This window comes from Gordionus sp. m RMFG-2023, chromosome 4, assembly GCF_954871325.1.
Source record: "Gordionus sp. m RMFG-2023 chromosome 4, tfGorSpeb1-WG-v2, whole genome shotgun sequence".
NCBI classification, from domain to species: Eukaryota; Metazoa; Nematomorpha; class Gordioida; order Chordodea; family Parachordodidae; genus Gordionus; species Gordionus sp. m RMFG-2023.
This window is the reverse complement of record NC_088778.1, coordinates 1,851,879-1,876,694: the sequence shown is the minus strand read 5'-3', so window position 1 is coordinate 1,876,694 and position 24,816 is coordinate 1,851,879.

Here is a 24,816-nt window from a genome sequence, read left to right as displayed (position 1 = left end):
TAACAACTATCATATTATTACATTATAATTTTTGATAATTTATAATTTAGGGTTTTTATAAAAATACGTTTCAATATGTTAAATATGGCCCTGACAATAATATGACAACAATTATTTTAGATTTTGGTAAATTTTTTCTAAGTTTTCAAGCTAGAATTAAATAAAAAAAAATTTTATAAAAAAATATGCATATCTCGAAACATTTAAATTATATAAATTTTGTTTATAAAGTTTTTCATTATTTAAGGGGCAAATCAAGATGGCGTATCTCCAGCTGATTTGTCGCGAATCGCGCCAGTTAAGGTAAATATAAGTTATTGTTATGATGTCATAAATTACGATTGACAGCGGTCAGTTACATAAATAAAGTTTTTTTTTAGGAAAACAATGATGATGAGATCCTTAATAAATTTTATTGAAAACCGTCCTTGCTAGCCGTTACTACATAGAAAACAAACATAGGTTATGTCAGTCAGTAATAAGATGTAAATCAAGCATAATAAAACAAGAAGATTAAAATTTGTCTACAAAAAAGTAAAGCAAATATTCAAGAAAGGTAAAGAAACTATATTATACATTACTTCTAAAACGTTTATCTGTCTTTGTTCCACATAAATGTTAATGGAACCTATTGCAATTTTAATTATTTTCTTTATTTTGTTGAAATTACTCAATATTTCATCTAGAAATAATATTACCCAAGCCTGAAGATTTCGTCTGTAGAAGGAACAAAGAGACATCTATTAGCGAAATCTCCAGATTTAGGCGATATTTTTTTGGCTAAAATATTGAGTTATAGCCGTTTTTAAAAATAGACTCAAAACGAGCCATTAGGCAACACTATCCATGATGTCTTAATTTTTTTTTAATAGTAGCTGCAAATATATATATATATACGTTAACGTCAAATAAATTTTTTCAGGGCAAAATATTTAAATTTCGGATTTTACTAGAAATATATTTTATCAGAATTTGTAGACAATTTCACTGTTCGAGTCATAAAAAATATATTGAATATTTAATAAAAATTATATAAAGTTTTTTAAAGTTCAGGGAATTATTGTGCGATATTTTATGGGTCAGGTATTCCAAACATGGCGGCATACATTTCCGATAAAATCAAATTTTTAAATTTTTTAAAAAAAAACGCGCTAAAAAATGATTTAAAGTTAAAACAAAATAAAAATATATTGGCGAGAAAAAAACACATTGACGTTAACATTCATCTATATTATTGAAAAAAAAAATAAACCCGAACCCAGCCCGGATTTCGGGCCGGGTCGGGCCGGGTCGGGCCGGGTTTTTTGCAGATCTCAAATGTATACCATCTTTATTCTATTTTTTTACATAATCAATTTTAGTAGCTCAAAAGCGTTGACAGGGAGAAGGATCATTCTTTTCTCTTTAAAAAAATTATTTTTATGTATAGCATAAAAGTAAACAAGTGAAATAAAGGAAGTTATAAAATATTCGGATAATATCAAGTAGTTTTAATTTTATTGACCTTTGCCTCTTAGAAACTCTCATTTCCCTAGACCCCTGTTCCTGCTATGAGCAAAAAATCTTTAGGCTTCCTTAATATTTTTCTGGGTGAAATATTGAGTTGGCCGCATTGGTAAATCGGCTCAAAATATGATGTTTAACAACATTAGTTATGACCAATAATTCGGAATCATAAATATTAGCGAATAGGTTAAGATTTAATCACTATTAATAATGAGCTGAAATAATTTTATGTAAGCTTCAAGATTTCGTTAATTTTATTGTGTCTCATCTGTGAGCAGAATCTATTTATTGACCAAAATATTTGGGTAGCCGTTAATAAAAATCTAGAAGCCTAACAACACTAACAATTAGGTCCATTTTTATTTCATTTTGTTGGCAAAGTTCACTCCTTTATCATGATATGATCTTAGTTAACAAATCTAGACACTAATTATTCTATTTCCGGTTCTGGCATAGGAGCCAATTTCCCCTACTTTCTTAACCTTTTTTTCCTCTTCTATCTAGACTGATTATTCGAACTCTATCAATGTAATTAACTTTTAATTTTATGTTATATAAAATATTGTCGCGTAAATTAAGGTATTTTTTAAATATTAGTTAATTTTTTTATTGTTAAAAAAAACCCTTGATTTTAGTTTGGAAAAAAAGTGGGTGAAATTTAAGATTTTAGACAAATAAAGAAAGAAAGAAAGAAAGAAAGAAAGAAAGAAAGAAAGAAAGAAAGAAAGAAAGAAAGAAAGAAAGAAAGAATTTATATATATATTATATTATAAAATATAAATAAAATAGATTTCGAATAAAATTTAAAATATTGTTTTTTATTTGTGTCCTTTCCTGTCATAAAACTTAAAAAAAAATATTTATCGTTTTTTTATAATTTATGAATATATTGACTAGACCAGTTTTATATAAACAAATATATTGTTTTATTGATAATATATAAGTTCTTAACTACAACTAAATAGATATAAGTACAATATAATAAATATTTCTAAATATGAATAAAAGTTTATATTAATTATATACCAAGAATGTAATATACTAAATAGTTGCCTTTATGATAACAGTGTTTTCCTTACTGATCATTTTTTTCCTATAAGTTGGAAAGTTCATGATAAGAATTTCCTAAAAATCTCAGAGTAGGTTATATAAACTTGCTAGAAATACTTTTCCTAAGAACGATTCGCTGAACGGCTTCCAAATACGAAATCGCCATGGTTCGAAACTGGTCATAACATGAGTGCCGAAAATTTTATTATTCGTATCGTAATTTTAGAAGTTCTGGTATGCTTGGGGAAAATGTTCAAACAGAATATGGTTTAGATATGCGTTATCATGCCTCATTAGAAAAAATCTTAGGTGGAGCCTTGACAAAAAGTAGTCATATTAGCTTCTTTTTGTTAGCATTTAGTGAATTATTTAGCTATAATTTAGATTTTTTTTAAAAAAAGAAGAATTTTATGTTGAATTACGTATCAAATTAACCGATGTTTCAACCCGATGATATTTAAAATTGTTTGATATGATGTTAATACCCTCCCACGTTTAACTATTATTGATTTGTTATGAATTGTTAGATGGATGCAGATACTGATGGGTATGTTTTACTATTGGTGTTTTTTGATATCAGTGTCCAAGATTCCTCCAATTCCTCAGATTTCGCTATACGTTTGTACTCTTCAAATGACATAGGACATATGGAAAGTGGCTTACTTTTTATGATTCTAAATTTTATGCCTGAAATAAATTGGGTCGATACAAGTAAATATGGGCTTTCTTTTAAATCGTAGTTGTACGCGACTTGTAGGGCTTTCGCCTAATGGGTTAATGTTTTATTGTAATGTTGAATTTTATTTTTAGCTGGGAGCTTTATTAGTGGATTCGTTATTTCAGAAATGGATTCATTTATTATAATAAATCTTTATCCTAAAGGTAAGCTGCATGACGTGAAGAATAAGAATTCTTTTTTAAGTCGGTTATATTCATGGTTCGTAATCGTAGCAGCAAGTGTATAGAAATATCTCATTAGTATAGGAAGGGCTAAACAAAATGGATTATTCTATAATAGATAATACATTATTGATTACTAGACGATAAAATAAAAAATTTTCCGGTTTATAAATATATATACACGCTAGTTGTAGAGAGTTCTTACATATACTGTGAAAAAACGTATTAATTTTATAAAATATCTCAATAGTAGGGAATGGATATATCTAAAACAAAATAGACAACAAATTATTGATTTCCAAGACGGTAAAAGAAAAGAAGGAATGCATTACAACTAAGGTTGTTAAACGTCTCATTCAATATTTTAGCGGGAAAAATATTGCCTAAGCCTCAAGATTTTGCTAATAGATGTCTTAACCTTTGTTCCTTCTATAAACAAAATCTTCAGGCCTCAGTAATATTTTTCTAGATTAAATATTGAGTTAGCCGTTTCCAAAAATCAGCTCAAAACGAGCCGTTTAACAACACCAATTACAACTCAATCATTTCTTTTGTTCGGTCTTTACACACATATATATATATATGTATATGCTAGTTATATATATTGTAACTTTTAAGATCAGGGGCCAGGTCAAAATTATCAAATTGAGGAAGAAATTTGGTATTTTGTGGTTGATATATAAAAATTGCTAAAAAAAATGGCAGGTTTAATCCCGCTATTAATTCTTACAATTACTTTATATAAATATATTAACAAAATCGGTAAAGTTTTATAATTTCAAAATATGGTAACAACACACATGAAAATATTAAAATATGAAATGATGTTGATTTATCATTGGATAAAAATAAAACATATGATTAAGGTATAATGATAGAAAGGAAAATTTTTTTTACAAACTACATAGTTTTTTTATTGACTAAATATTTAAAATTTATTTTTAAAAATATAAAAATAATCAATTTAACTGTTTCTCAAAACGATTATTTTTATATTAAAAACGTTAAAATGTTTGAAAAAAAAAAATTGTGCCGGAGAAATTTAAAATTTGTTGTAGATATTTACGGTGTAGATTTCCAATTGCGGTAGTTTTGAGGGAGTGATTGAAAATCTTTTTTGAATATTTTTAAGGCAAATGGGTAAAAATAAATATTGTTAACATGTTAAATTAAAATTTCAGTGAAGATGTACCATAGGAAAGTAACAAATATCATAATCGTTATTTTTAAACCTTTTTGAATTTTTTTAAAGCAAATGGGTAATAATAGATGCTGTTAACGTGTTAAATTAAAATTTCAGTGAAGATGTATACAACAGGAAAATTCATATTTATTTTTGAACTTTTTTTAAATTTTTTTCAGGCAAATGGGTAAAAATATATATTTAAAATAATTTCAGTGAAGATGTCCCATAGGAAAGTGACAATTGTCATATATATATAAATATGTGGGAATGGCTATGCCAAACCATGGTCTTTTATTCCCTGTTATTCCTATTCTATTCTAAAAGATTTAATTTAAAAAAAAATTAATAAATATTTGCCTTTTCGATTACGCTTCTTATGAAAATGAATCAAGATGCTAAATCTTCTTTTATACTTTTTATATTTATTAAAATCTATGCAAGATTGGCATCATCAACTTCCAATGAAAATATGTCAAAATTTGATAATATCCAATCGATATTATACATAACGAGCATTATGGGAAATTTATAAATTTAAAAGTGCTAAAAAGAAATAAAAAAAAAATTAAATTATTTTAAGTTTGTGAGATAAATAAAAATTATTATGATTTTCTAAAAATATTTTCTGTTTTATTCAAAATAATTTGGCGCTAAAATTTGATTGTTGGTTATTAGTGGAAGCTATCCGTGTTGTATCTGTCAATTTGTAAATTGAAATTTATGGACGTTTTGTCAATATATTCTAGAAGATTATTATTGATTTCAATTCTCTCTGTTTAACATAAAAAAAATAATAAAGAGAATTTAAATTAGATCGAAATGAAATATTGTGTTGTAATGTAATGAATCTGTGTAGCAGTATAATAGATATTACAGCCACTCTACCAATTAAAATGAAATTATAATCACTTCAAATTAATTAAAATGCCCCCATTTTGCTAAATACTAATTTTTTTTAGAATAGATGTGAAATTTAAGATAATTTTAAGACTTAAACAGTATGTTTTATGTTTGTAATAACAAGGGTATATTGTTGCTAATTTGATTTAAAGTTACAGGATAAAAAAAGGTTGAGTTTAAGTATTAGGCTAGATTATTTCAGGGACATATCAAAAAGGAATTATATGCATTTAATATAGAAATGCAACTTACTTTTTTCCAATTAAATCTAAGTTCATTATGTTCGGAACTTAAATGCTTCTTCCAAAGGATTAAAAATATAACAATAGTAATTTTTAATCAAGAATATCTTAGTTGATTCAATGTTTATCGTTGTCGATTCTGCAATTATTAATTTTTTTTTTTACTAATTACATAATTAACATTTATAACTTTTGAAACGTCATTTTTTAAAAAAAAAAATTAATTTTAAATTAAAATTTAAATTAACCTTCCTTATTTTAATTAATATGAAGCATGCAAATGGATATTCAACTTTTATCTAAACTATAATAAATTTAATATAAAAATTTCCAAGGTTTACATAATTATTTTTTGCAAATTTTTTTAAAAATTACTTATTTTAAGTAACAATTGAATTTCAGGTTGATGATCTGAATTAAAATATTTATTGGTATATAATACAAAGACCTGCAGAGGTGCCATTTGTACCGCCCGGCACGGATTTTTTTTCAAAAATTTTTTACGGCCCGGCCAGGGTTTAAAAATTAAAGTCCAGGTCCGGATATTTTTTAAAATTTTTCAAGCCCGGCTCGGAATTTTTTAAAATTATATTCGACCTGGTATATACAAAAATTCAACTTTGAGGTATTTTACCATATTTTTCAGCGATTATCATTTAATAAGTCCATGACATATTTTATTCAGATATTTAATTACAAATAAAAAATTTGTGCAAATAATATATTTGAATATAAAAGATTGCTTTTGTGATAATTTTAATTTGTATTTATAAAAATAATACATGGTAAAAAGCTAATATTTTGAGAATATTATATTGAGTTTACAAAAAATTATAAAACTGATATTTAAAAATACAATATTTTATATTGCATTTATAAAAATAAAACTAATAATCATAAAAATAGAAGTATTATAATATTTTGAGATTATACTATATTTTATATTGCATTTTTAAAAAAATAAAACTAACATTTAATTTATAAAAATGAAAAAAATTTTTGAGAATATAATATATTGTATTTACTATTTAATTATAAAATAAAAATAAATGGCTGTTTAAAAAAAATGCATGTATATAATAAATAGTATTTTGAAAATATAATCTAATTGCTCAATATTAATATAATTTATTTTATGATATAAATTTCTAACAAAAGAAGATAATTGTATTATATAATATTGTAAAAAAAAATAATGAAAAATGTTGGATTAAAAACTTTCAGGACTTAAGGTAAAATATAATAAATGCAATTATTTGACAGTTTGCAAAGTAAAAAACCAGCATGAATGACGAAACCCTATATTCAATATTAAAAATTCACAAATTATCATGAAGAAAGAGAAGCATATTAAACTTTTCAGGTTGAAGATTACTTCTTCTATCTTCAAGAATTCTCCCAGTAGTGGAAAAATTCCCCTCACAGCTTGCACTTGAAGCAGGAATTGCCAATATCCGTTTTCCAATTTTGCCAAAATTGGAAATTCGCTTTGATGAGCTGCCCATCACTCTACAAATTATCTACCTTAAATGTTTCTTCTATTTTTTTATTTATGTAATTATTATATTCATCATCGGGTATTGACATATTACCAGAATTACCATCGCCCCATTTGTCATAAAACGATTCAGTTTCTTTAACAACAGTAGTAATTCGACTCGTTTCTGAGCCTCTTGTAATTTAATATAATCTTTTATATAGTTTTACGTCATCTTGCGATCTATCTCTGACAACAGACGTAATTGCTTGAATTTTGGACAGAGAAAAAGAAAAATACAATGATACTTGTGTAAAATAAATTTTTCAATTAAAAAATGTTTTATATCAAGTAAAATCAATTTTATTTTTCTCATTTTTCGCTTTGAAAGGTATTACAAACTTCAAGAAGTTCATAATACCAAATTACCACTTTAAAAGAGTACAAGAGTCCGACTGTAACTCAACAAAAGCTCTGTGAAAATTCTCAAGAATATTGACTAGATCCTGAAGGATCGGAAAATCTATAATATAATACTTTTCCGATCCTCCATGTTCTTGAAGAACTTTTATAGTTTCTTCATTTTGAGAATAAACACAATTGAGCATATTGTATTTAGAGTTCCAGCGGACTTCTATATCTTGATAAAGGGCTTTCAAATGCTGGCATTTATTACTTTGTTTTAAATGCCCCACTAATATTTTAGTATTACCTATTGTTGATTTTATTAATGGGACATTACTTTCCAAATATTTGAAGTTAAATGAATTTCTTAAAATTGTGTTTAATATATGACAACAATAATTTAATCGTTCATTTAACTCCAATGCTTTTATAATATTTTTACCTTAGTCTGTAACAAATATTATATTAATAAAATTATTAGTGTTAAAATTAAAATTGTGAAATTTTTTTTAGTAGTTCATCCTTAACTACCTTGCTAGTCTTTCACTTCTTTAAATTTAGCAATAAATAGATTTCTCTTCACTAACTTCCAGTCATCTGATATATAGTGCATGTTAACCGTTATAAACGAGTTCTTTTTATGGTCATCGCATCATATATCAGTGGAAGCAGCCATAAATCGATTTTTTATTACTGATGTAATAGTGTCAACAAAAATGTTTCTCATTTTCTCACATTTTTTCTTAAGGTGGCGTGATAGAGTGGTGGAATGTGAAATCAATGATTTGACATCTATTTTACCATACGTTGCCGCAACATCGATTAGAGCCTGGCTGAATTCAAGAAACCCATTCCCAGCTATCATTTCGAAAGTCCTAATATCTTTTGCGCAAATAGGAATGATCTATAAATTTTTCTTTTAAATATTTTAGATTACAATTAAAGGTCTGTTTTTGAGGTGTAAAATTTTTTTATATTAATTTTCATGGATTTACCATCACATTTATGGCTTCTTAAATAAGATGTACCATGATTAAAATTATAAGATAATAAATTGGTACGATTCTTACATTGTACATATCCAACATTTTTTTTATTTTCATCTACAATGATGTGAAATTTTGTCCAAATTTCGCTCTTTAGATTATTAATTTTAAAAGAATTTACATTATTTTTAATTTTATTGTTATATCTGTATTATTTAGTGCCATAATCTATGAAATTAAATAAAATAATTAATTAGTTACTTTGGATTTTGAGTAAATTTGATTGTTTAAAATGGAGTAATATGTAAACTAAAGATTTAGCTGTTGAATTAAATAAATTAATAAATTAGTTACTTTGGATTATGAGCAAATTTGATTGTTTAAAATGGAGTAATATATAAGCTAAAGATTTAGATATTAAATTAAATAAATTAATTAATTACTTTGGATTTTGAGTAAATTAGATTTTTGATTTGATTATTTAAAATGGAGTAATATGTAATCTAAAGAGATGTTGAATTAAAAATTAATAAATTAGTTACTTTGGATTTTGAGCAACAATTCTTAATGCGTAATTTAATTGACAGAAAAACAATACTTTGATCAATTGTGGGTGTTAGGTAGTGTTAACCATCACCCAATATTATATTAATCATAACTATAATATAATATAATCTTATAACAATTAACTCATAATGTATAAATTTTTATAAAAAATATTAAGGCCCGACCCTGCCTGGATATATTTATAAAATTAAAATACGGCCCGGGCCGGGTCTAGGGCCGGGCCTGCAGGTCTATGATACAATAAAATATAATTTTTTATATAGTTAGATTTTTTTTTTTCAAAGGAACGAATAAAACGTTTTACGTTACTTGCTAAAGTAACGATGACAATTCCTTCTCATCCTTAAAAATCACCGTTAGTTAAACGATGTTACTTACTTTCATCCAATCACACTTTATGGCACTAATATTATCATATATATAAATATTTTATTTTAAGAATGGGGGGGGGGGGAGAGAAGGGGAAGAGGGATGCCAATGGAGATAAATATAGGAATATTTATTTATATGATTAAATGGTTAATAAATATATAGCATCCATATTCCCAGGTTATGGTGGAGTTTGTTAGGCTAAGGGTATGGTAGCTATATAATATATTTTGGCAACATATTCAACTTAGCTTTTGAAGTGGGCCAATTTTATCTATATCTCCGTAATTTACTAAATTTATATATACTTTTATTCTCTTGAAACATAAATTACTTATATATATATATGTTATAGATACAAACATCAATAATTTAGATGAACAACATTGTAAATGCAACGTAATTTATGTATTGTTACACTAAATGAAAATGATTATTTATCAATCTTATAAATTATAATTAACTGAACATCAATTTTAAACAAATAAGAATAAAATAGGACGAAAAATCATTAATTAAGTCCATATATATTAATTGTTAAATCAATGTGTTCAGGGAACCGTCGTTATATAACGGTTCAATTTGGTTACTGCTCTAAAGAAAAAATTTATAAAGGCTCGGTTCGGTTCAACTATAAAGGTTCCTTAAGGTTAGAAATTTTTTTTTTATCGAAGCAACACCATCGTCTAATTTAAAAAAAAATATATATGATTTCAAAATAACTCATTTTTAAATATATTATTTGGTATTAAAGTAAATGGATCTACTTTTTGTTCGTTGTTACGAATAATTATATATATTTATAACGGTTTATAATGGTTTAACTGTTCTTTACGGTTCACTCCTGGTCCCTGATTGTGTTAATAACAAAAATGGTAAAAAATCGAATAGATGAAAGGTCTTTTGTTCTGCGAAATCTAGATTTTATTAGATGAAAATATTTGGCGAACCTCTTGAAGTATTTACCCCACCAATAAATAATTTTTACCGTCAAATTTTGGCAAAAAATTGATCAAATTTATGGATAAGGTAAGCCAATAAAAGCCACTCCTCACCCTTATTAAAAAAATCCTGGATATTTTCCTATAACTTTATATGATTTAATTTGTTAATTTTACGGCTTATTTTGGAACAAATGAGTGAAATCTAAATGAAGGTATGATATTAATTTTTAAGGATAAAATTTAAATTACAATTGATTTGCTGGGTTTGGCTCAGCTTCTTCTCTAAAATATCCAATGTCTCAGCGGGACATGTATTTGTTTTTATTTATTTTGAGAGGCTCTTTACTTATCCTCCAACACCCCCCCCCTCTCGCGCCCATTCTTACCACTAGCTAAAAATGATTTCTGGTTAATTATACAAAAAAACGAAATATAATTATTTTAATTTAATTAAACTAGAATTTTTCCAATAATCTGGGTTATTAAACTTTTAAAAATACAAATTGTTAAATATTAGGCGTATTTAAAAAAAAAAATTAACATCATGAAAAGCCTGGTCATCTTATTAGATAGGTTAATGAAACATTAATTTATTTATCTTATAATTTAGGTTTAAATTATATTAATATATTTTTTTTTGAAGGCTAACTAATTTTTATAAATCATTTAAATTATTGTGTTAAATATTTTCTTCATATATTTATATATAAATTTTTTTATAAATAATTATATCTAAAAATTGGGAATTAATTTTAAAACGATAAATAGATATATCTTATTTGAAGTGGCTTATATTGACTCTCCTATTTATAGGCATCCCGTGTTCAACAACAAACAATGCTAGCAATATCTCTTCCACTAATCGAGGTAGTACATTTTATGTCTATATAATAAGAACCTATTCTTTCTCAGAGTCATGCCATGATGTCTATGAGCTTATCTTGAGGTATATCAATCTTCTGGTCCTGCAGGAATATAAAAAAGAAATCAATAAGACATGGCGTTGAATTTTGAAACTAACCCTGTTTTTTTTTTAAAAATAATCCACCAAAGATGGATGAATTATCTTCATCATCTTGTTTAAATTTTATTTTTGAAAATCATTTTTACAAAATACAGTAAATCGTGTAAAATTGTTTTAAGGAACAGCTCCAAAAAAATTTTTAAAATATAAATAGGGGGTTAGACTTGAAAATAGATGTTTTTATTCCATGATAAGAGATGTAAAAAAAAAAACTTTTTCCCCTGTTTTTTTTTCAAAAAATAATTACTACATACAACTCTTATAAAGAAAATATTTTTTTTTTGTTTATTTTTTTAATTAAGCATCATGGTGTTATTTCAGGCAATTTGTTATTTTTTCAACTTTGAAATCATTTTTTTTTAGGGCGCGTTTTTTTTAAACATTTATTCAAACATTTTTTGAAAATCTAACCTATGAATTTCAGACAACTTTTGCTAAGAAACTTTTGAACTAAATATTCATTTTTTTTCCATAAAATTTATTTATATAATTTATAAGTTTCAAAATTTATGCGGAAAAATTTTTTTTTTTACAATTACCAAGATGTTGGAATATATTTTCAGTAAAATCAGATCTTTTTAAATTTAAAATAGGTCGCTTAAATATATGATTTCAAAGTTGAACAAAAAAAAACACATTTGACATTTACAACTTCGTTCATTTGGTAAAATCGAAGTGTGTTTAATATGAATATCCGTTTTCAAATTGATGCTTTTTTGTTTATAAAAATTTAAATATTATTATAGGAGCCTTCTATAGACAGCATTTAACATGGTTTGGAAAAAAAAATCTACAAATGACTCCATTCTTCGAATCCCATTTAAAAAAATATCCCTACATTATAAGCAGCGCTAGGCACCCCTAACAAAATCAAATATATTATTTGATGATTCAAAAAGATAGATTTTCGATAATATTTTAAATCTATAATTATATTTTTTATCTTTCTTTCTTTCTTTCTTTCTTTCTTTCTTTCTTTCTTTCTTTCTTTCTTTCTTTCTTTCTTTCTTTCTTTCTTTCTTTCTTTCTTTCTTTCTTTCTTTCTTTCTTTCTTTCTTTCTTTCTTTCTTTCTTTCTTTCTTTCTTTCTTTCTTTCTTTCTTTCTTTCTTTCTTTCTTTCTTTCTTTCTTTCTTTCTTTCTTTCTTTCTTTCTTTCTTTCTTTCTTTCTTTCTTTCTTTCTTTCTTTCTTTCTTTCTTTCTTTCTTTCTTTCTTTCTTTCTTTCTTTCTTTCTTTCTTTCATTCCTTTCTTTCTTTCTTTCCTTTCTTCTTTCTTTCTTTGGTAAAATCACATTGGTGCCATAACCAAACTGATTTGTAATTGACAAATCGATTAGATCGTCATTTCATTTATATTTTTATTTTACACCCAATGTATTAAAATGCAACTATCTATATGTTAGAAGAAATTATTGAAAGTAATCTTACACTAAACTTGTTATAAAAAATCCTCATTTCATTTGATAGACAGTTGCAATTTAATACTAGCAGAGTGTCAAACCGATCCCCGATACCGAAGGAAAGTTTTTAAATTTTTAATCCTCATAAGAATTTTGAAAAATGAGGAGAACTTAACCGTTGTGAATAACAGACTAAATAAAAGGTTATATCATATGTTTTTTTTTGAATCCCCTTTTTTTTCAAAAAATTATTTACGGCATAATTCAGAAATACCAAAATGTCGAATATTAAATTCTGGCTAAAATAAAATTCGCGAATTAAAAAAAATTAAATTAATATAAACTTTATTTTTGAATTTTATAATAGAAAATAAATAATATATAATATTTTTATTTATCGAATCCATGGAGAGAGATAATCGAAAGATGGTTCAGTTGCAACTTGGATATTTAATATGACTCCGTACGCTGATAGAGATGCACCCGTATTGCACGAGCTAATATTATTTGCAGATGTCTCAATAATACCCATATAAAGGAGGGAAATTTTAGCTTCAAAATGGGAATAAATATATATCCACAAGTAAAATTTAATGTTATAAATATTAATCTAATATATAAAAAAAAATTTATATATTCAAAAACCCTCTCATCTTGTGAATTGAAATTAAAAAGATAAACATATTTATAAATTTAGTAGACTTTGTATAGAATTAAATACATACAACAAAGATATATATTTAAAATTAAATATTGGGGTGGGGAAATTAATATAATGGTGGAAAGGGCTGAGATAGATCCTCGCCAAAACCCAACTAAAATAATGTAATGTAATGTAATAGAAATAAAACATATTATATTTATATTCAAGAATAATAGTCCCAAATTATCTTATCACGAGTAGGATATAAAAGTTGAAAGGAATTGCATAGTGATAAACCTACAAACCTTAATAGATGGATCCAGAATTTATAAGACAAATCAAACGGACAAGCTCATAAAATTGTCAATTACTTCTAAAAAATTACCATAGCAAATGTCTCATTTTATCTTGGAACAGATACTGAGTTTTTAATTGTCATTCATTACAATATTGATATAAAGTAATAGAATTGCTTATATTTACAAATATTATATTTTTTTAACTTTTAAATTACATTATTATACTTATAAATTTCAAAAAATTTTTAAAATATTATTATTATATTTTTATAATCTCTATTGTTTTTTTAAATAAATTTAATTTCCATATAAATATAACTAAATATGAAAAATGACATGATGCCAAGCTTAAAATTTGAATATCTTATATAATTTAAAGTTAAATAAGGTGATTATACATTTAAAAAAAAATATATGTTTTACACATTTTGATATATTTATAGATCTCATATAAGAGATAAAAAGATACCGTACAGGGGCATAACGGTCCAAAAACGTACCGATCCTGAAACGCATGAATTTGATTTGGAGCCTTATCCTTTAAACAAAATTTTTTTTTCCTATAACCAGGTGAAGTCATCGACTTGCGGGTTAAAGTTGATCAAGATAACCTGGTATAGCGAAGTATTATCCACTTATCTGCATCCCAATCCTCTGACCATCAATAGATGCATCGGTAAAAATTTGTTAATCCTGTCACGATATTTGTCGATTATTTAGTTTATAATTTACCTATTACACAAAATACACAAACTGCTCATTGTTTATTGATTCCGTAAAAATCATGAAAATATATATGGATTCTTCAATCATTGAATTTTCAAGTTGTAAGCCTGATTTGTAAGAATGAGAAAAGCATGATAGATAAATGGTTTTTATAACTTAAAACCTTTAATGCAATTTGTGGCTAACACTGATTATATAAGAATTCAGTTTTTTTGACATGGTAAAACCATTAGTAGAACAACCAATATTGAAACTATTTTGTGAAGAGGTTATAAAACGATATTTGTCGATTTTCTGCACTCTATTGGAAAGAAGAAAAGATTAGAAATTTTAAAATAACTGGGACTTGAAACCGGATAAAATGGTTTTGTGGTAGTAGAAGAGCGCCACTTAGTAATTTGGAAAAAGTATTTTGAAATTGATAGTAATAAACTCAACGAGGGAAAAACGTAAAATATTTTTAAAAACAATTTGTTTTTGGAGTGTATAAAAAAAGATTAGGGTAATAAATGAGTAATATACAAAAAATTTAGAGAAGTTATTGAACAATTTTTATTATTCCACTAGGAAAATAAAATAAAAATATTTTTCGAACAAACTATCACTTTTTATCTAGATCAACAAATTTTTTTTTTTTAAAAAAAAGATTTAAATTTCCTTTTCTTCTTGAGATGTAAGAAAGGTTGGCATTATTTATTTAAATATTTTGGTATTAGTATATCAGGTGTCAGTGCTAGGGGGTCTTTAATTGGCGGGTTTTTAGCCCACAAGCCCGCCATAAAACTACAATTGTGGGCTATTAATAAAAATTTCTTGGTCATTCAAAGATGGCCTCCTTGTTTCATTTTTTTTTCGGCATTTGAGATTCTGTTAGATAACTTTCGTAGACAAGTCAAAGAATAGTCTTCTATCTATATTTTTTTTTTTACTTCTTAATGCTTTATTTGTTTATTTTTTTTTAATGAAGGATCATGCCACGTAGGATACACTGATGTTTCTCGGACGAGATACTTAATACTCATAGTTATCTGACTCAAGGAGAATTTATTAAATATCAAACTCTCTCCAACAAAGATAAAGGGAAAATACAAGTGAAATCAATTCCAAGAGCTTGCTGCGCGTTCGTAGAATACGAATCTATAGATACTATTTGGCAAGATAGCGATAATAAAAATATCTTCAATAAGATAAGAATGGTTATTGCTTCGGCTAAAAAATGTGCTTGTCTTATAAAATTAAAAAAAAAAAATTACAATTTATTGGGAAACTTTACATAAGATACAATTATTTTATATTAATTTTTTTACACGGTTTTATATATATTTTCTTTTTTAAAAAAATGTTTAAATATTAAAAACTGAATATAATATATTCTGGTATGCGAAATTATATTTTGAGCTTCAGTGTAACTGAATCAGGATTAGGAAACATACTAAATCTAGCCAAAACCTCTTTTTGTTAATTATATTCATATGGCCCCAGAGGAGAATTCACTTTATCATATTATGAATTGTTTAAAATTTTTTTATATGTCGTAAAGTATTAATATAAATAGAACATATACAAAAAAGGGTAGGAATACAAGATAGGGAAAGTACTTTATTGAAAGAATGATCTAAAACACTTGAAATATAATTCAAATGAAAAAATTTAAAATGTATAAGATTATTTTAAAATATTCGATTTTTGAATATTTTAATTTGATATAACTTCCTTTTAGTCTGATTAAATATATATAAATTATATATATATTCACAAGTGGGGAAAATCTTGCCCCGAGGTTATGGTCTCCTTTTAGTCGGTATTGGGGGGAAATTAGCTTGCAGAAATGGTATTAGTCTGTGTAGAATATTGACTCTGATTGCAGTAGTTAAAACAGCTGACTTTAAATGATTTTCATTGAATATGGCTAAAAGCTAAATTAGAAATTTCTATTTTTACTTTTTTGCCGGTTCAATAATAGATGCTATGAATTTTAGAGTGAAACAACTTTTAAACAAGAATATCTTTTTGTCACGCCAATATCTAGAATTAAGGTATATTTTAAAAATATTATATTATATCTCATATAAATTTAATTAATAATTTTATTCACCTTAAAAATAATTATATTTTACTTAATATATTATCTATATATTCATAAAAAATAATAAGATATTTTTAATTTTTGTTATATATAACAAGTGCTTCTGACTGAAGTAGAACCCAAGACTAGAGATGATATTATTAAAATATGGCATAACATGGAATTAAACTTTGTTATAAGAATGGAGAATTCTAGTGATAAATCCACGCCGGTTAATGTATTTACACCTGAAAAAGATTTATAAAAAATATTCTTAAAAAAAAGATGGTAACAAACAAAATCTGTTAGAAATATTTTGGTCAATTTTTCTAAGGAACCTTAGGTTAAATTAAAATATAAATATTTTAGACTATTGGAGAAATCAGAGTAATCGATACCCAGAATGATGTAAATTGTCTAATATTCTACTGGCAGTGAAGACTAGTGTGGAAATAAGTTTTTCAACAATAAAATTTATACTATCTCCTTATAAATATAATTTGAGTGGGACTAATCTTGAAATATATTAATTGTGTCTAAACAAAAATGATAATTACATAATTAAAATAATATTAATAACTCATAACCCATCTAATTTATTAAATATATAATTTTAAACCATCATTGCAATAATTGAAATAAAACATACATACCACCAATCAAATATATCCATATTACAATATAACTTTAATTTTATTTATCGTATAACAAAATAAAAACAAAGGAAGGTTAAAACTAAACATAATAGTTCGTTGTCAGATAATCATTTTTTTTCATGATAATTTCCAGTGACTGACATTGTATTGATGTTTAACATGTGTAACATATAATTTTGGCTTAAGATATTTTATAAAACTGTATATATATAATCTACGAATCTGCATTTAAACATTTTTTGATTGACATTTGGAGATGCCCACTATTCACAGGCCACGTTTTACATTCTCCAAAAAAATATAATTTCATTTAATTCTAAGATTTGCTTCATTTTTCCATATAATCTATAAAATTCGCTTCATTTTTCATCAATTCATTTGATACATTCATCTCATAATATTTTTCAAACATTCAATTTGAGTTAGAGCTCCTTGCTACCTACCATTACTTTAATATTTAAACCATTTTCTTATGTTCAAACACGTCAGAGGTTTAATGAAAAGTATATGCCATATATCTCGTTATAAAGGACTAACAATCAAAATATAGATTTAAATACAATTTCATTACATATACATAACCAAGGGGATATTTTATTTCAAATAAAATTTTTATTTTCAAAAATAAAAATAAGATTAGATGAAGTAATATTTTTAAAATAATCATTGAACATTGGGAAACCCAAAAATTGTGGCATAACAACAATGGAAAATATATAAATTAAATGTAAATACAATTTTATTAATAATACATAATTAAGGGAATATTATTTTAAATAAAATTTTAATTTTTAAAATTTAAATGCATCATTATATACTATATTTCAAATTAACCCTTTACTAGAAAGGTTAAAAAAAAATCCCTTAAACTTCAAAGCTGGGGTCAATTTTATCCCTAATACGAATTAAATAAAAATTTGTAGACTTAAATAAAAAATTAAATGTGTAGGCAAAATTCTCCTGGGCCCTTCCTTCTCCATCAATGCGGAATTAAAATATCCTATATTTTTTTCTACCCCTAATAATTTTGTAGAAAAAAACTTTTTCAAAATATCTTAAATAAAAATTTGTAGAAAAATCTATTTTAAAATATCTTAAATAAAAATTAAATTTGAAAGCAAAATTCTTCTAAATATCTTTAAATATTTGGAATTAAGAATTCCTATATTTTAACCCCAATTTTGTAGAAAAATCTTTTTTTTAAAAATATCTTTAAATATGCGGAATTAAGAATTCCCATATTTTAACCCCAATTCTGTAGAAAAAACATTTTTTAAAAAAATATCTTAGATAAAAATTTGTAGAAATTTTTTTTTTAAATATCTTTTAAATAAAAATTTGTAGAAAAATCTATTTTAAAATATCTTAAATAAAAATTATATTTGTAAGCAAAATTCTTCTAAATATCTTTAAATATTTGGAATTAAGAATTCATATATTTTAACCCCAATTTTGTAGAAAAAGCATTTTTTAAAAAATATCTTAGATATAATTTGTAGAAAAAGTTTTTTTAAAATATCTTAAATAAATATTTGTAAAAAAAATTTTTCAAAATATCTTAAAAAAAAATTTGTAGAAAAATTTATTTTAAAATATCTTAAAATCAAAAATAAAATTTGTAGGCAAAATTATCCTAAAAATATCTTAAATATGTGGAATTAAGAATTCCCATATTTTAACCACAATTCTATAGAAAAAATTTAATTTTTAAAAAATATCTTAGATAAAAATTTGTAGAAAAAGTTTTTTTAAAATATCTTAAATAAATATTTGTAAAAAAAATTTTTCAAAATATCTTAAATAAAAATTTGTAGAAAAATCTATTTTAAAATATCTTAAATTAAAATTTGTAAAAAAACTTTTTCAAAATATCTTAAATAAAAATTTGTAGAAAAATCTATTTTAAAATATGTTAAATAAAAATTATGTAAGCAAAATTTTTCTAAATATCTTTAAATATGTGGTATTAAGAATTCCCATATTTTAACCCCAATTCTGTAGAAAAAACTTTTTTTTAAAAAATTTTTTAAAATATCTTAAATAAATATTTGTAAAAAAACTTTTTCAAAATATCTTAAATAAAAATTTGTAGAAAAATCTATTTTAAAATATCTTAAATAAAAATTTGTAAAAAAACTTTTTCAAAATATCTTAAATAAAAATTTCTAGGAAAATCTATTTTAAAATATCTTAAAATCAAAAATAAAATTTGTAAGCAAAATTCTTCTAAAAATATCTTTAAATATGTGGTATTAAGAATTCCCATATTTTAACCCCAATTCTGTAGAAAAAACTTTTTTTTAAAAAATTTTTTTAAAATATCTTAAATAAATATTTGTAAAAAAACTTTTTCAAAATATCTTAAATAAAAATTTGTAGAAAAATCTATTTTAAAATATCTTAAATAAAAATTTGTAAAAAAACTTTTTCAAAATATCTTAAATAAAAATTTTTAGAAAAATCTATTTTAAAATATCTTAAATAAAAATTAAATCTGTAAGCAAAATTCTTCTAAATATCTTTAAATATTTGGAATTAAGAATTCCTATATTTTAACCCCAATTTTGTAGAAAAAACTTTTTTTAAAAAATATCTTAGATAAAAATTTGTAGAAAAAGTTTTTTTAAAATATCTTAAATAAATATTTGTAAAAAAAATTTTTCAAAATATCTTAAATAAAAATTTGTAGAAAAATCTATTTTAAAATATCTTAAATTAAAATTTGTAAAAAAACTTTTTCAAAATATCTTAAATAAAAATTTGTAGAAAAATCTATTTTAAAATATGTTAAATAAAAATTATGTAAGCAAAATTTTTCTAAATATCTTTAAATATGTGGTATTAAGAATTCCCATATTTTAACCCCAATTCTGTAGAAAAAACTTTTTTTTAAAAAATTTTTTAAAATATCTTAAATAAATATTTGTAAAAAAACTTTTTCAAAATATCTTAAATAAAAATTTGTAGAAAAATCTATTTTAAAATATCTTAAATAAAAATTTGTAAAAAAACTTTTTCAAAATATTTTAAATAAAAATTTCTAGGAAAATCTATTTTAAAATATCTTAAAATCAAAAATAAAATTTGTAAGCAAAATTCTTCTAAAAATATCTTTAAATATGTGGTATTAAGAATTCCCATATTTTAACCCCAATTCTGTAGAAAAAACTTTTTTTTAAAAAATTTTTTTAAAATATCTTAAATAAATATTTGTAAAAAAACTTTTTCAAAATATCTTAAATAAAAATTTGTAGAAAAATCTATTTTAAAATATCTTAAATAAAAATTTTTAAAAAAACTTTTTCAAAATATCTTAAATAAAAATTTTTAGAAAAATCTATTTTAAAATATCTTAAATAAAAATTATATTTGTAAGCAAAATTCTTCTAAAAATATCTTTAAATATGCGGAATTAAGAATTCCCATATTTTAACCCCAATTCTGTAGAAAAAACTTTTTTTAAAAAAATATCTTAGATAAAAATTTGTAGAAATTTTTTTTTTAAATATCTTAAATAAATATTTGTAAAAAAACTTTTTCAAAATATCTTAAATAAAAATTTGTAGAAAAATATATTTTAAAATATCTTAAATAAAAATTAAATTTGAAAGCAAAATTCTTCTAAATATCTTTAAATATTTGGAATTAAGAATTCCTATATTTTAACCCCAATTTTGTAGAAAAATCTTTTTTTTAAAAATATCTTTAAATATGCGGAATTAAGAATTCCCATATTTTAACCCCAATTCTGTAGAAAAAACATTTTTTAAAAAAATATCTTAGATAAAAATTTGTAGAAATTTTTTTTTTAAATATCTTTTAAATAAAAATTTGTAGAAAAATCTATTTTAAAATATCTTAAATAAAAATTATATTTGAAAGAAAAATTCTTCTAAATATCTTTAAATATTTGGAATTAAGAATTCCTATATTTTAACCCCAATTTTGTAGAAAAATCTTTTTTAAAAAAATATCTTAGATAAAAATTTGTAGAAAAAGTTTTTTTAAAATATCTTAAATAAATATTTGTAAAAAAAATTTTTCAAAATATCTTAAATAAAAATTTGTAGAAAAATCTATTTTAAAATATCTTAAAATCAAAAATAAAATTTGTAGGCAAAATTCTCCTAAAAATATCTTAAATATGTGGAATTAAAAATTCCCATATTTTAACTTCAATTCTGTAGAAAATCTTTTTTTAAAAAAATATCTTAGATAAAAATTTGTAGAAAATTTTTTTTTATATATCTTAAATAAATATTTGTAAGAAAACTTTTTCAAAATATCTTAAATAAAAATTTGTAGAAAAATTTATTTTAAAATATCTTAAAATCAAAAATATAATTTGTAGGCAAAATTCTCCTAAAAATATCTTAAATATGTGGAATTAAGAATTCCCATATTTTAACCCCAATTCTGTAGAAAATTTTTTTTTTTAAAAAATATCAGATTTGTATTATTTTTAAACATCTTAAATAAATATTTATAAAAAAACTTTTTCAAAATATCTTAAATAAAAATTTGTAGAAAAATCTATTTTAAAATATGTTAAATAAAAATTATGTAAGCAAAATTTTTCTAAATATCTTTAAATATGTGGTATTAAGAATTCCCATATTTTAACCCCAATTCTGTAGAAAAAACTTTTTTTTAAAAAATTTTTTAAAATATCTTAAATAAATATTTGTAAAAAAACTTTTTCAAAATATCTTAAATAAAAATTTGTAGAAAAATCTATTTTAAAATATCTTAAATAAAAATTTGTAAAAAAACTTTTTCAAAATATCTTAAATAAAAATTTCTAGGAAAATCTATTTTAAAATATCTTAAAATCAAAAATAAAATTTGTAAGCAAAATTCTTCTAAAAATATCTTTAAATATGTGGTATTAAGAATTCCCATATTTTAACCCCAATTCTGTAGAAAAAACTTTTTTTTAAAAAATTTTTTTAAAATATCTTAAATAAATATTTGTAAAAAAACTTTTTCAAAATATCTTAAATAAAAATTTGTAGAAAAATCTATTTTAAAATATCTTAAATAAAAATTTGTAAAAAAACTTTTTCAAAATATCTTAAATAAAAATTTTTAGAAAAATCTATTTTAAAATATCTTAAATAAAAATTAAATCTGTAAGCAAAATTCTTCTAAATATCTTTAAATATTTGGAATTAAGAATTCCTATATTTTAACCCCAATTTTGTAGAAAAAACTTTTTTTAAAAAATATCTTATATAAAAATTTGTAGAAAAAGTTTTTTTAAAATATCTTAAATAAATATTTGTAAAAAAAATTTTTCAAAATATCTTAAATAAAAATTTGTAGAAAAATCTATTTTAAAATATCTTAAATTAAAATTTGTAAAAAAACTTTTTCAAAATATCTTAAATAAAAATTTGTAGAAAAATCTATTTTAAAATATGTTAAATAAAAATTATGTAAGCAAAATTTTTCTAAATATCTTTAAATATGTGGTATTAAGAATTCCCATATTTTAACCCCAATTCTGTAGAAAAAACTTTTTTTTAAAAAATTTTTTAAAATATCTTAAATAAATATTTGTAAAAAAACTTTTTCAAAATATCTTAAATAAAAATTTGTAGAAAAATCTATTTTAAAATATCTTAAATAAAAATTTGTAAAAAAACTTTTTCAAAATATTTTAAATAAAAATTTCTAGGAAAATCTATTTTAAAATATCTTAAAATCAAAAATAAAATTTGTAAGCAAAATTCTTCTAAAAATATCTTTAAATATGTGGTATTAAGAATTCCCATATTTTAACCCCAATTCTGTAGAAAAAACTTTTTTTTAAAAATTTTTTTTAAAATATCTTAAATAAATATTTGTAAAAAAACTTTTTCAAAATATCTTAAATAAAAATTTGTAGAAAAATCTATTTTAAAATATCTTAAATAAAAATTTTTAAAAAAACTTTTTCAAAATATCTTAAATAAAAATTTTTAGAAAAATCTATTTTAAAATATCTTAAATAAAAATTATATTTGTAAGCAAAATTCTTCTAAAAATATCTTTAAATATGCGGAATTAAGAATTCCCATATTTTAACCCCAATTCTGTAGAAAAAACTTTTTTTAAAAAAATATCTTAGATAAAAATTTGTAGAAATTTTTTTTTTAAATATCTTAAATAAATATTTGTAAAAAAACTTTTTCAAAATATCTTAAATAAAAATTTGTAGAAAAATCTATTTTAAAATATCTTAAATAAAAATTAAATTTGAAAGCAAAATTCTTCTAAATATCTTTAAATATTTGGAATTAAGAATTCCTATATTTTAACCCCAATTTTGTAGAAAAATCTTTTTTTTAAAAATATCTTTAAATATGCGGAATTAAGAATTCCCATATTTTAACCCCAATTCTGTAGAAAAAACATTTTTTAAAAAAATATCTTAGATAAAAATTTGTAGAAATTTTTTTTTTAAATATCTTTTAAATAAAAATTTGTAGAAAAATCTATTTTAAAATATCTTAAATAAAAATTATATTTGAAAGAAAAATTCTTCTAAATATCTTTAAATATTTGGAATTAAGAATTCCTATATTTTAACCCCAATTTTGTAGAAAAATCTTTTTTTAAAAAAATATCTTAGATAAAAATTTGTAGAAAATTTTTTTTTATATATCTTAAATAAATATTTGTAAGAAAACTTTTTCAAAATATCTTAAATAAAAATTTGTAGAAAAATTTATTTTAAAATATCTTAAAATCAAAAATATAATTTGTAGGCAAAATTCTCCTAAAAATATCTTAAATATGTGGAATTAAGAATTCCCATATTTTAACCCCAATTCTGTAGAAAATTTTTTTTTTAAAAAAATATCAGATTTGTATTATTTTTAAACATCTTAAATAAATATTTATAAAAAAACTTTTTCAAAATATCTTAAATAAAATAGAAAAATCTATTTTAAAATATCTTAAAATCAAAAATAAAATTTGTAAGCAAAATTCTTCTAAAAATATCTTTTAATAAGCGGAATTAAGAATTCCCATATTTTAACCCCAATTTCTGTAAAAAAAACATTTTTTTAAAAAATATCTTAGATAATAATTTGTAGAAAATTTTTTTTTAAATATCTTAAATAAATATTTGTAAAAAAACTTTTTCAAAATATTTTAAATAAAAATTTGTAGAAAAATCTATTTTAAAATATCTTAAATAAAAATTATATTTGTAAGCAAAATTCTTCTAAAAATATCTTTAAATATGCGGAATTAAGAATTCCCATATTTTAACCCCAATTCTGTAGAAAAAACTTTTTTTAAAAAAATATCTTAGATAAAAATTTGTAGAAATTTTTTTTTTAAATATCTTAAATAAAAAATTGATTTATTAATTTTAAAAAAAATATCATAAAAGAAAATAATATACCCCCCCCCCCCCCACCCGAAAGTGGCAACCAAAAATACATTAGAGTATAATATAAATTTAATTATTATTTCTC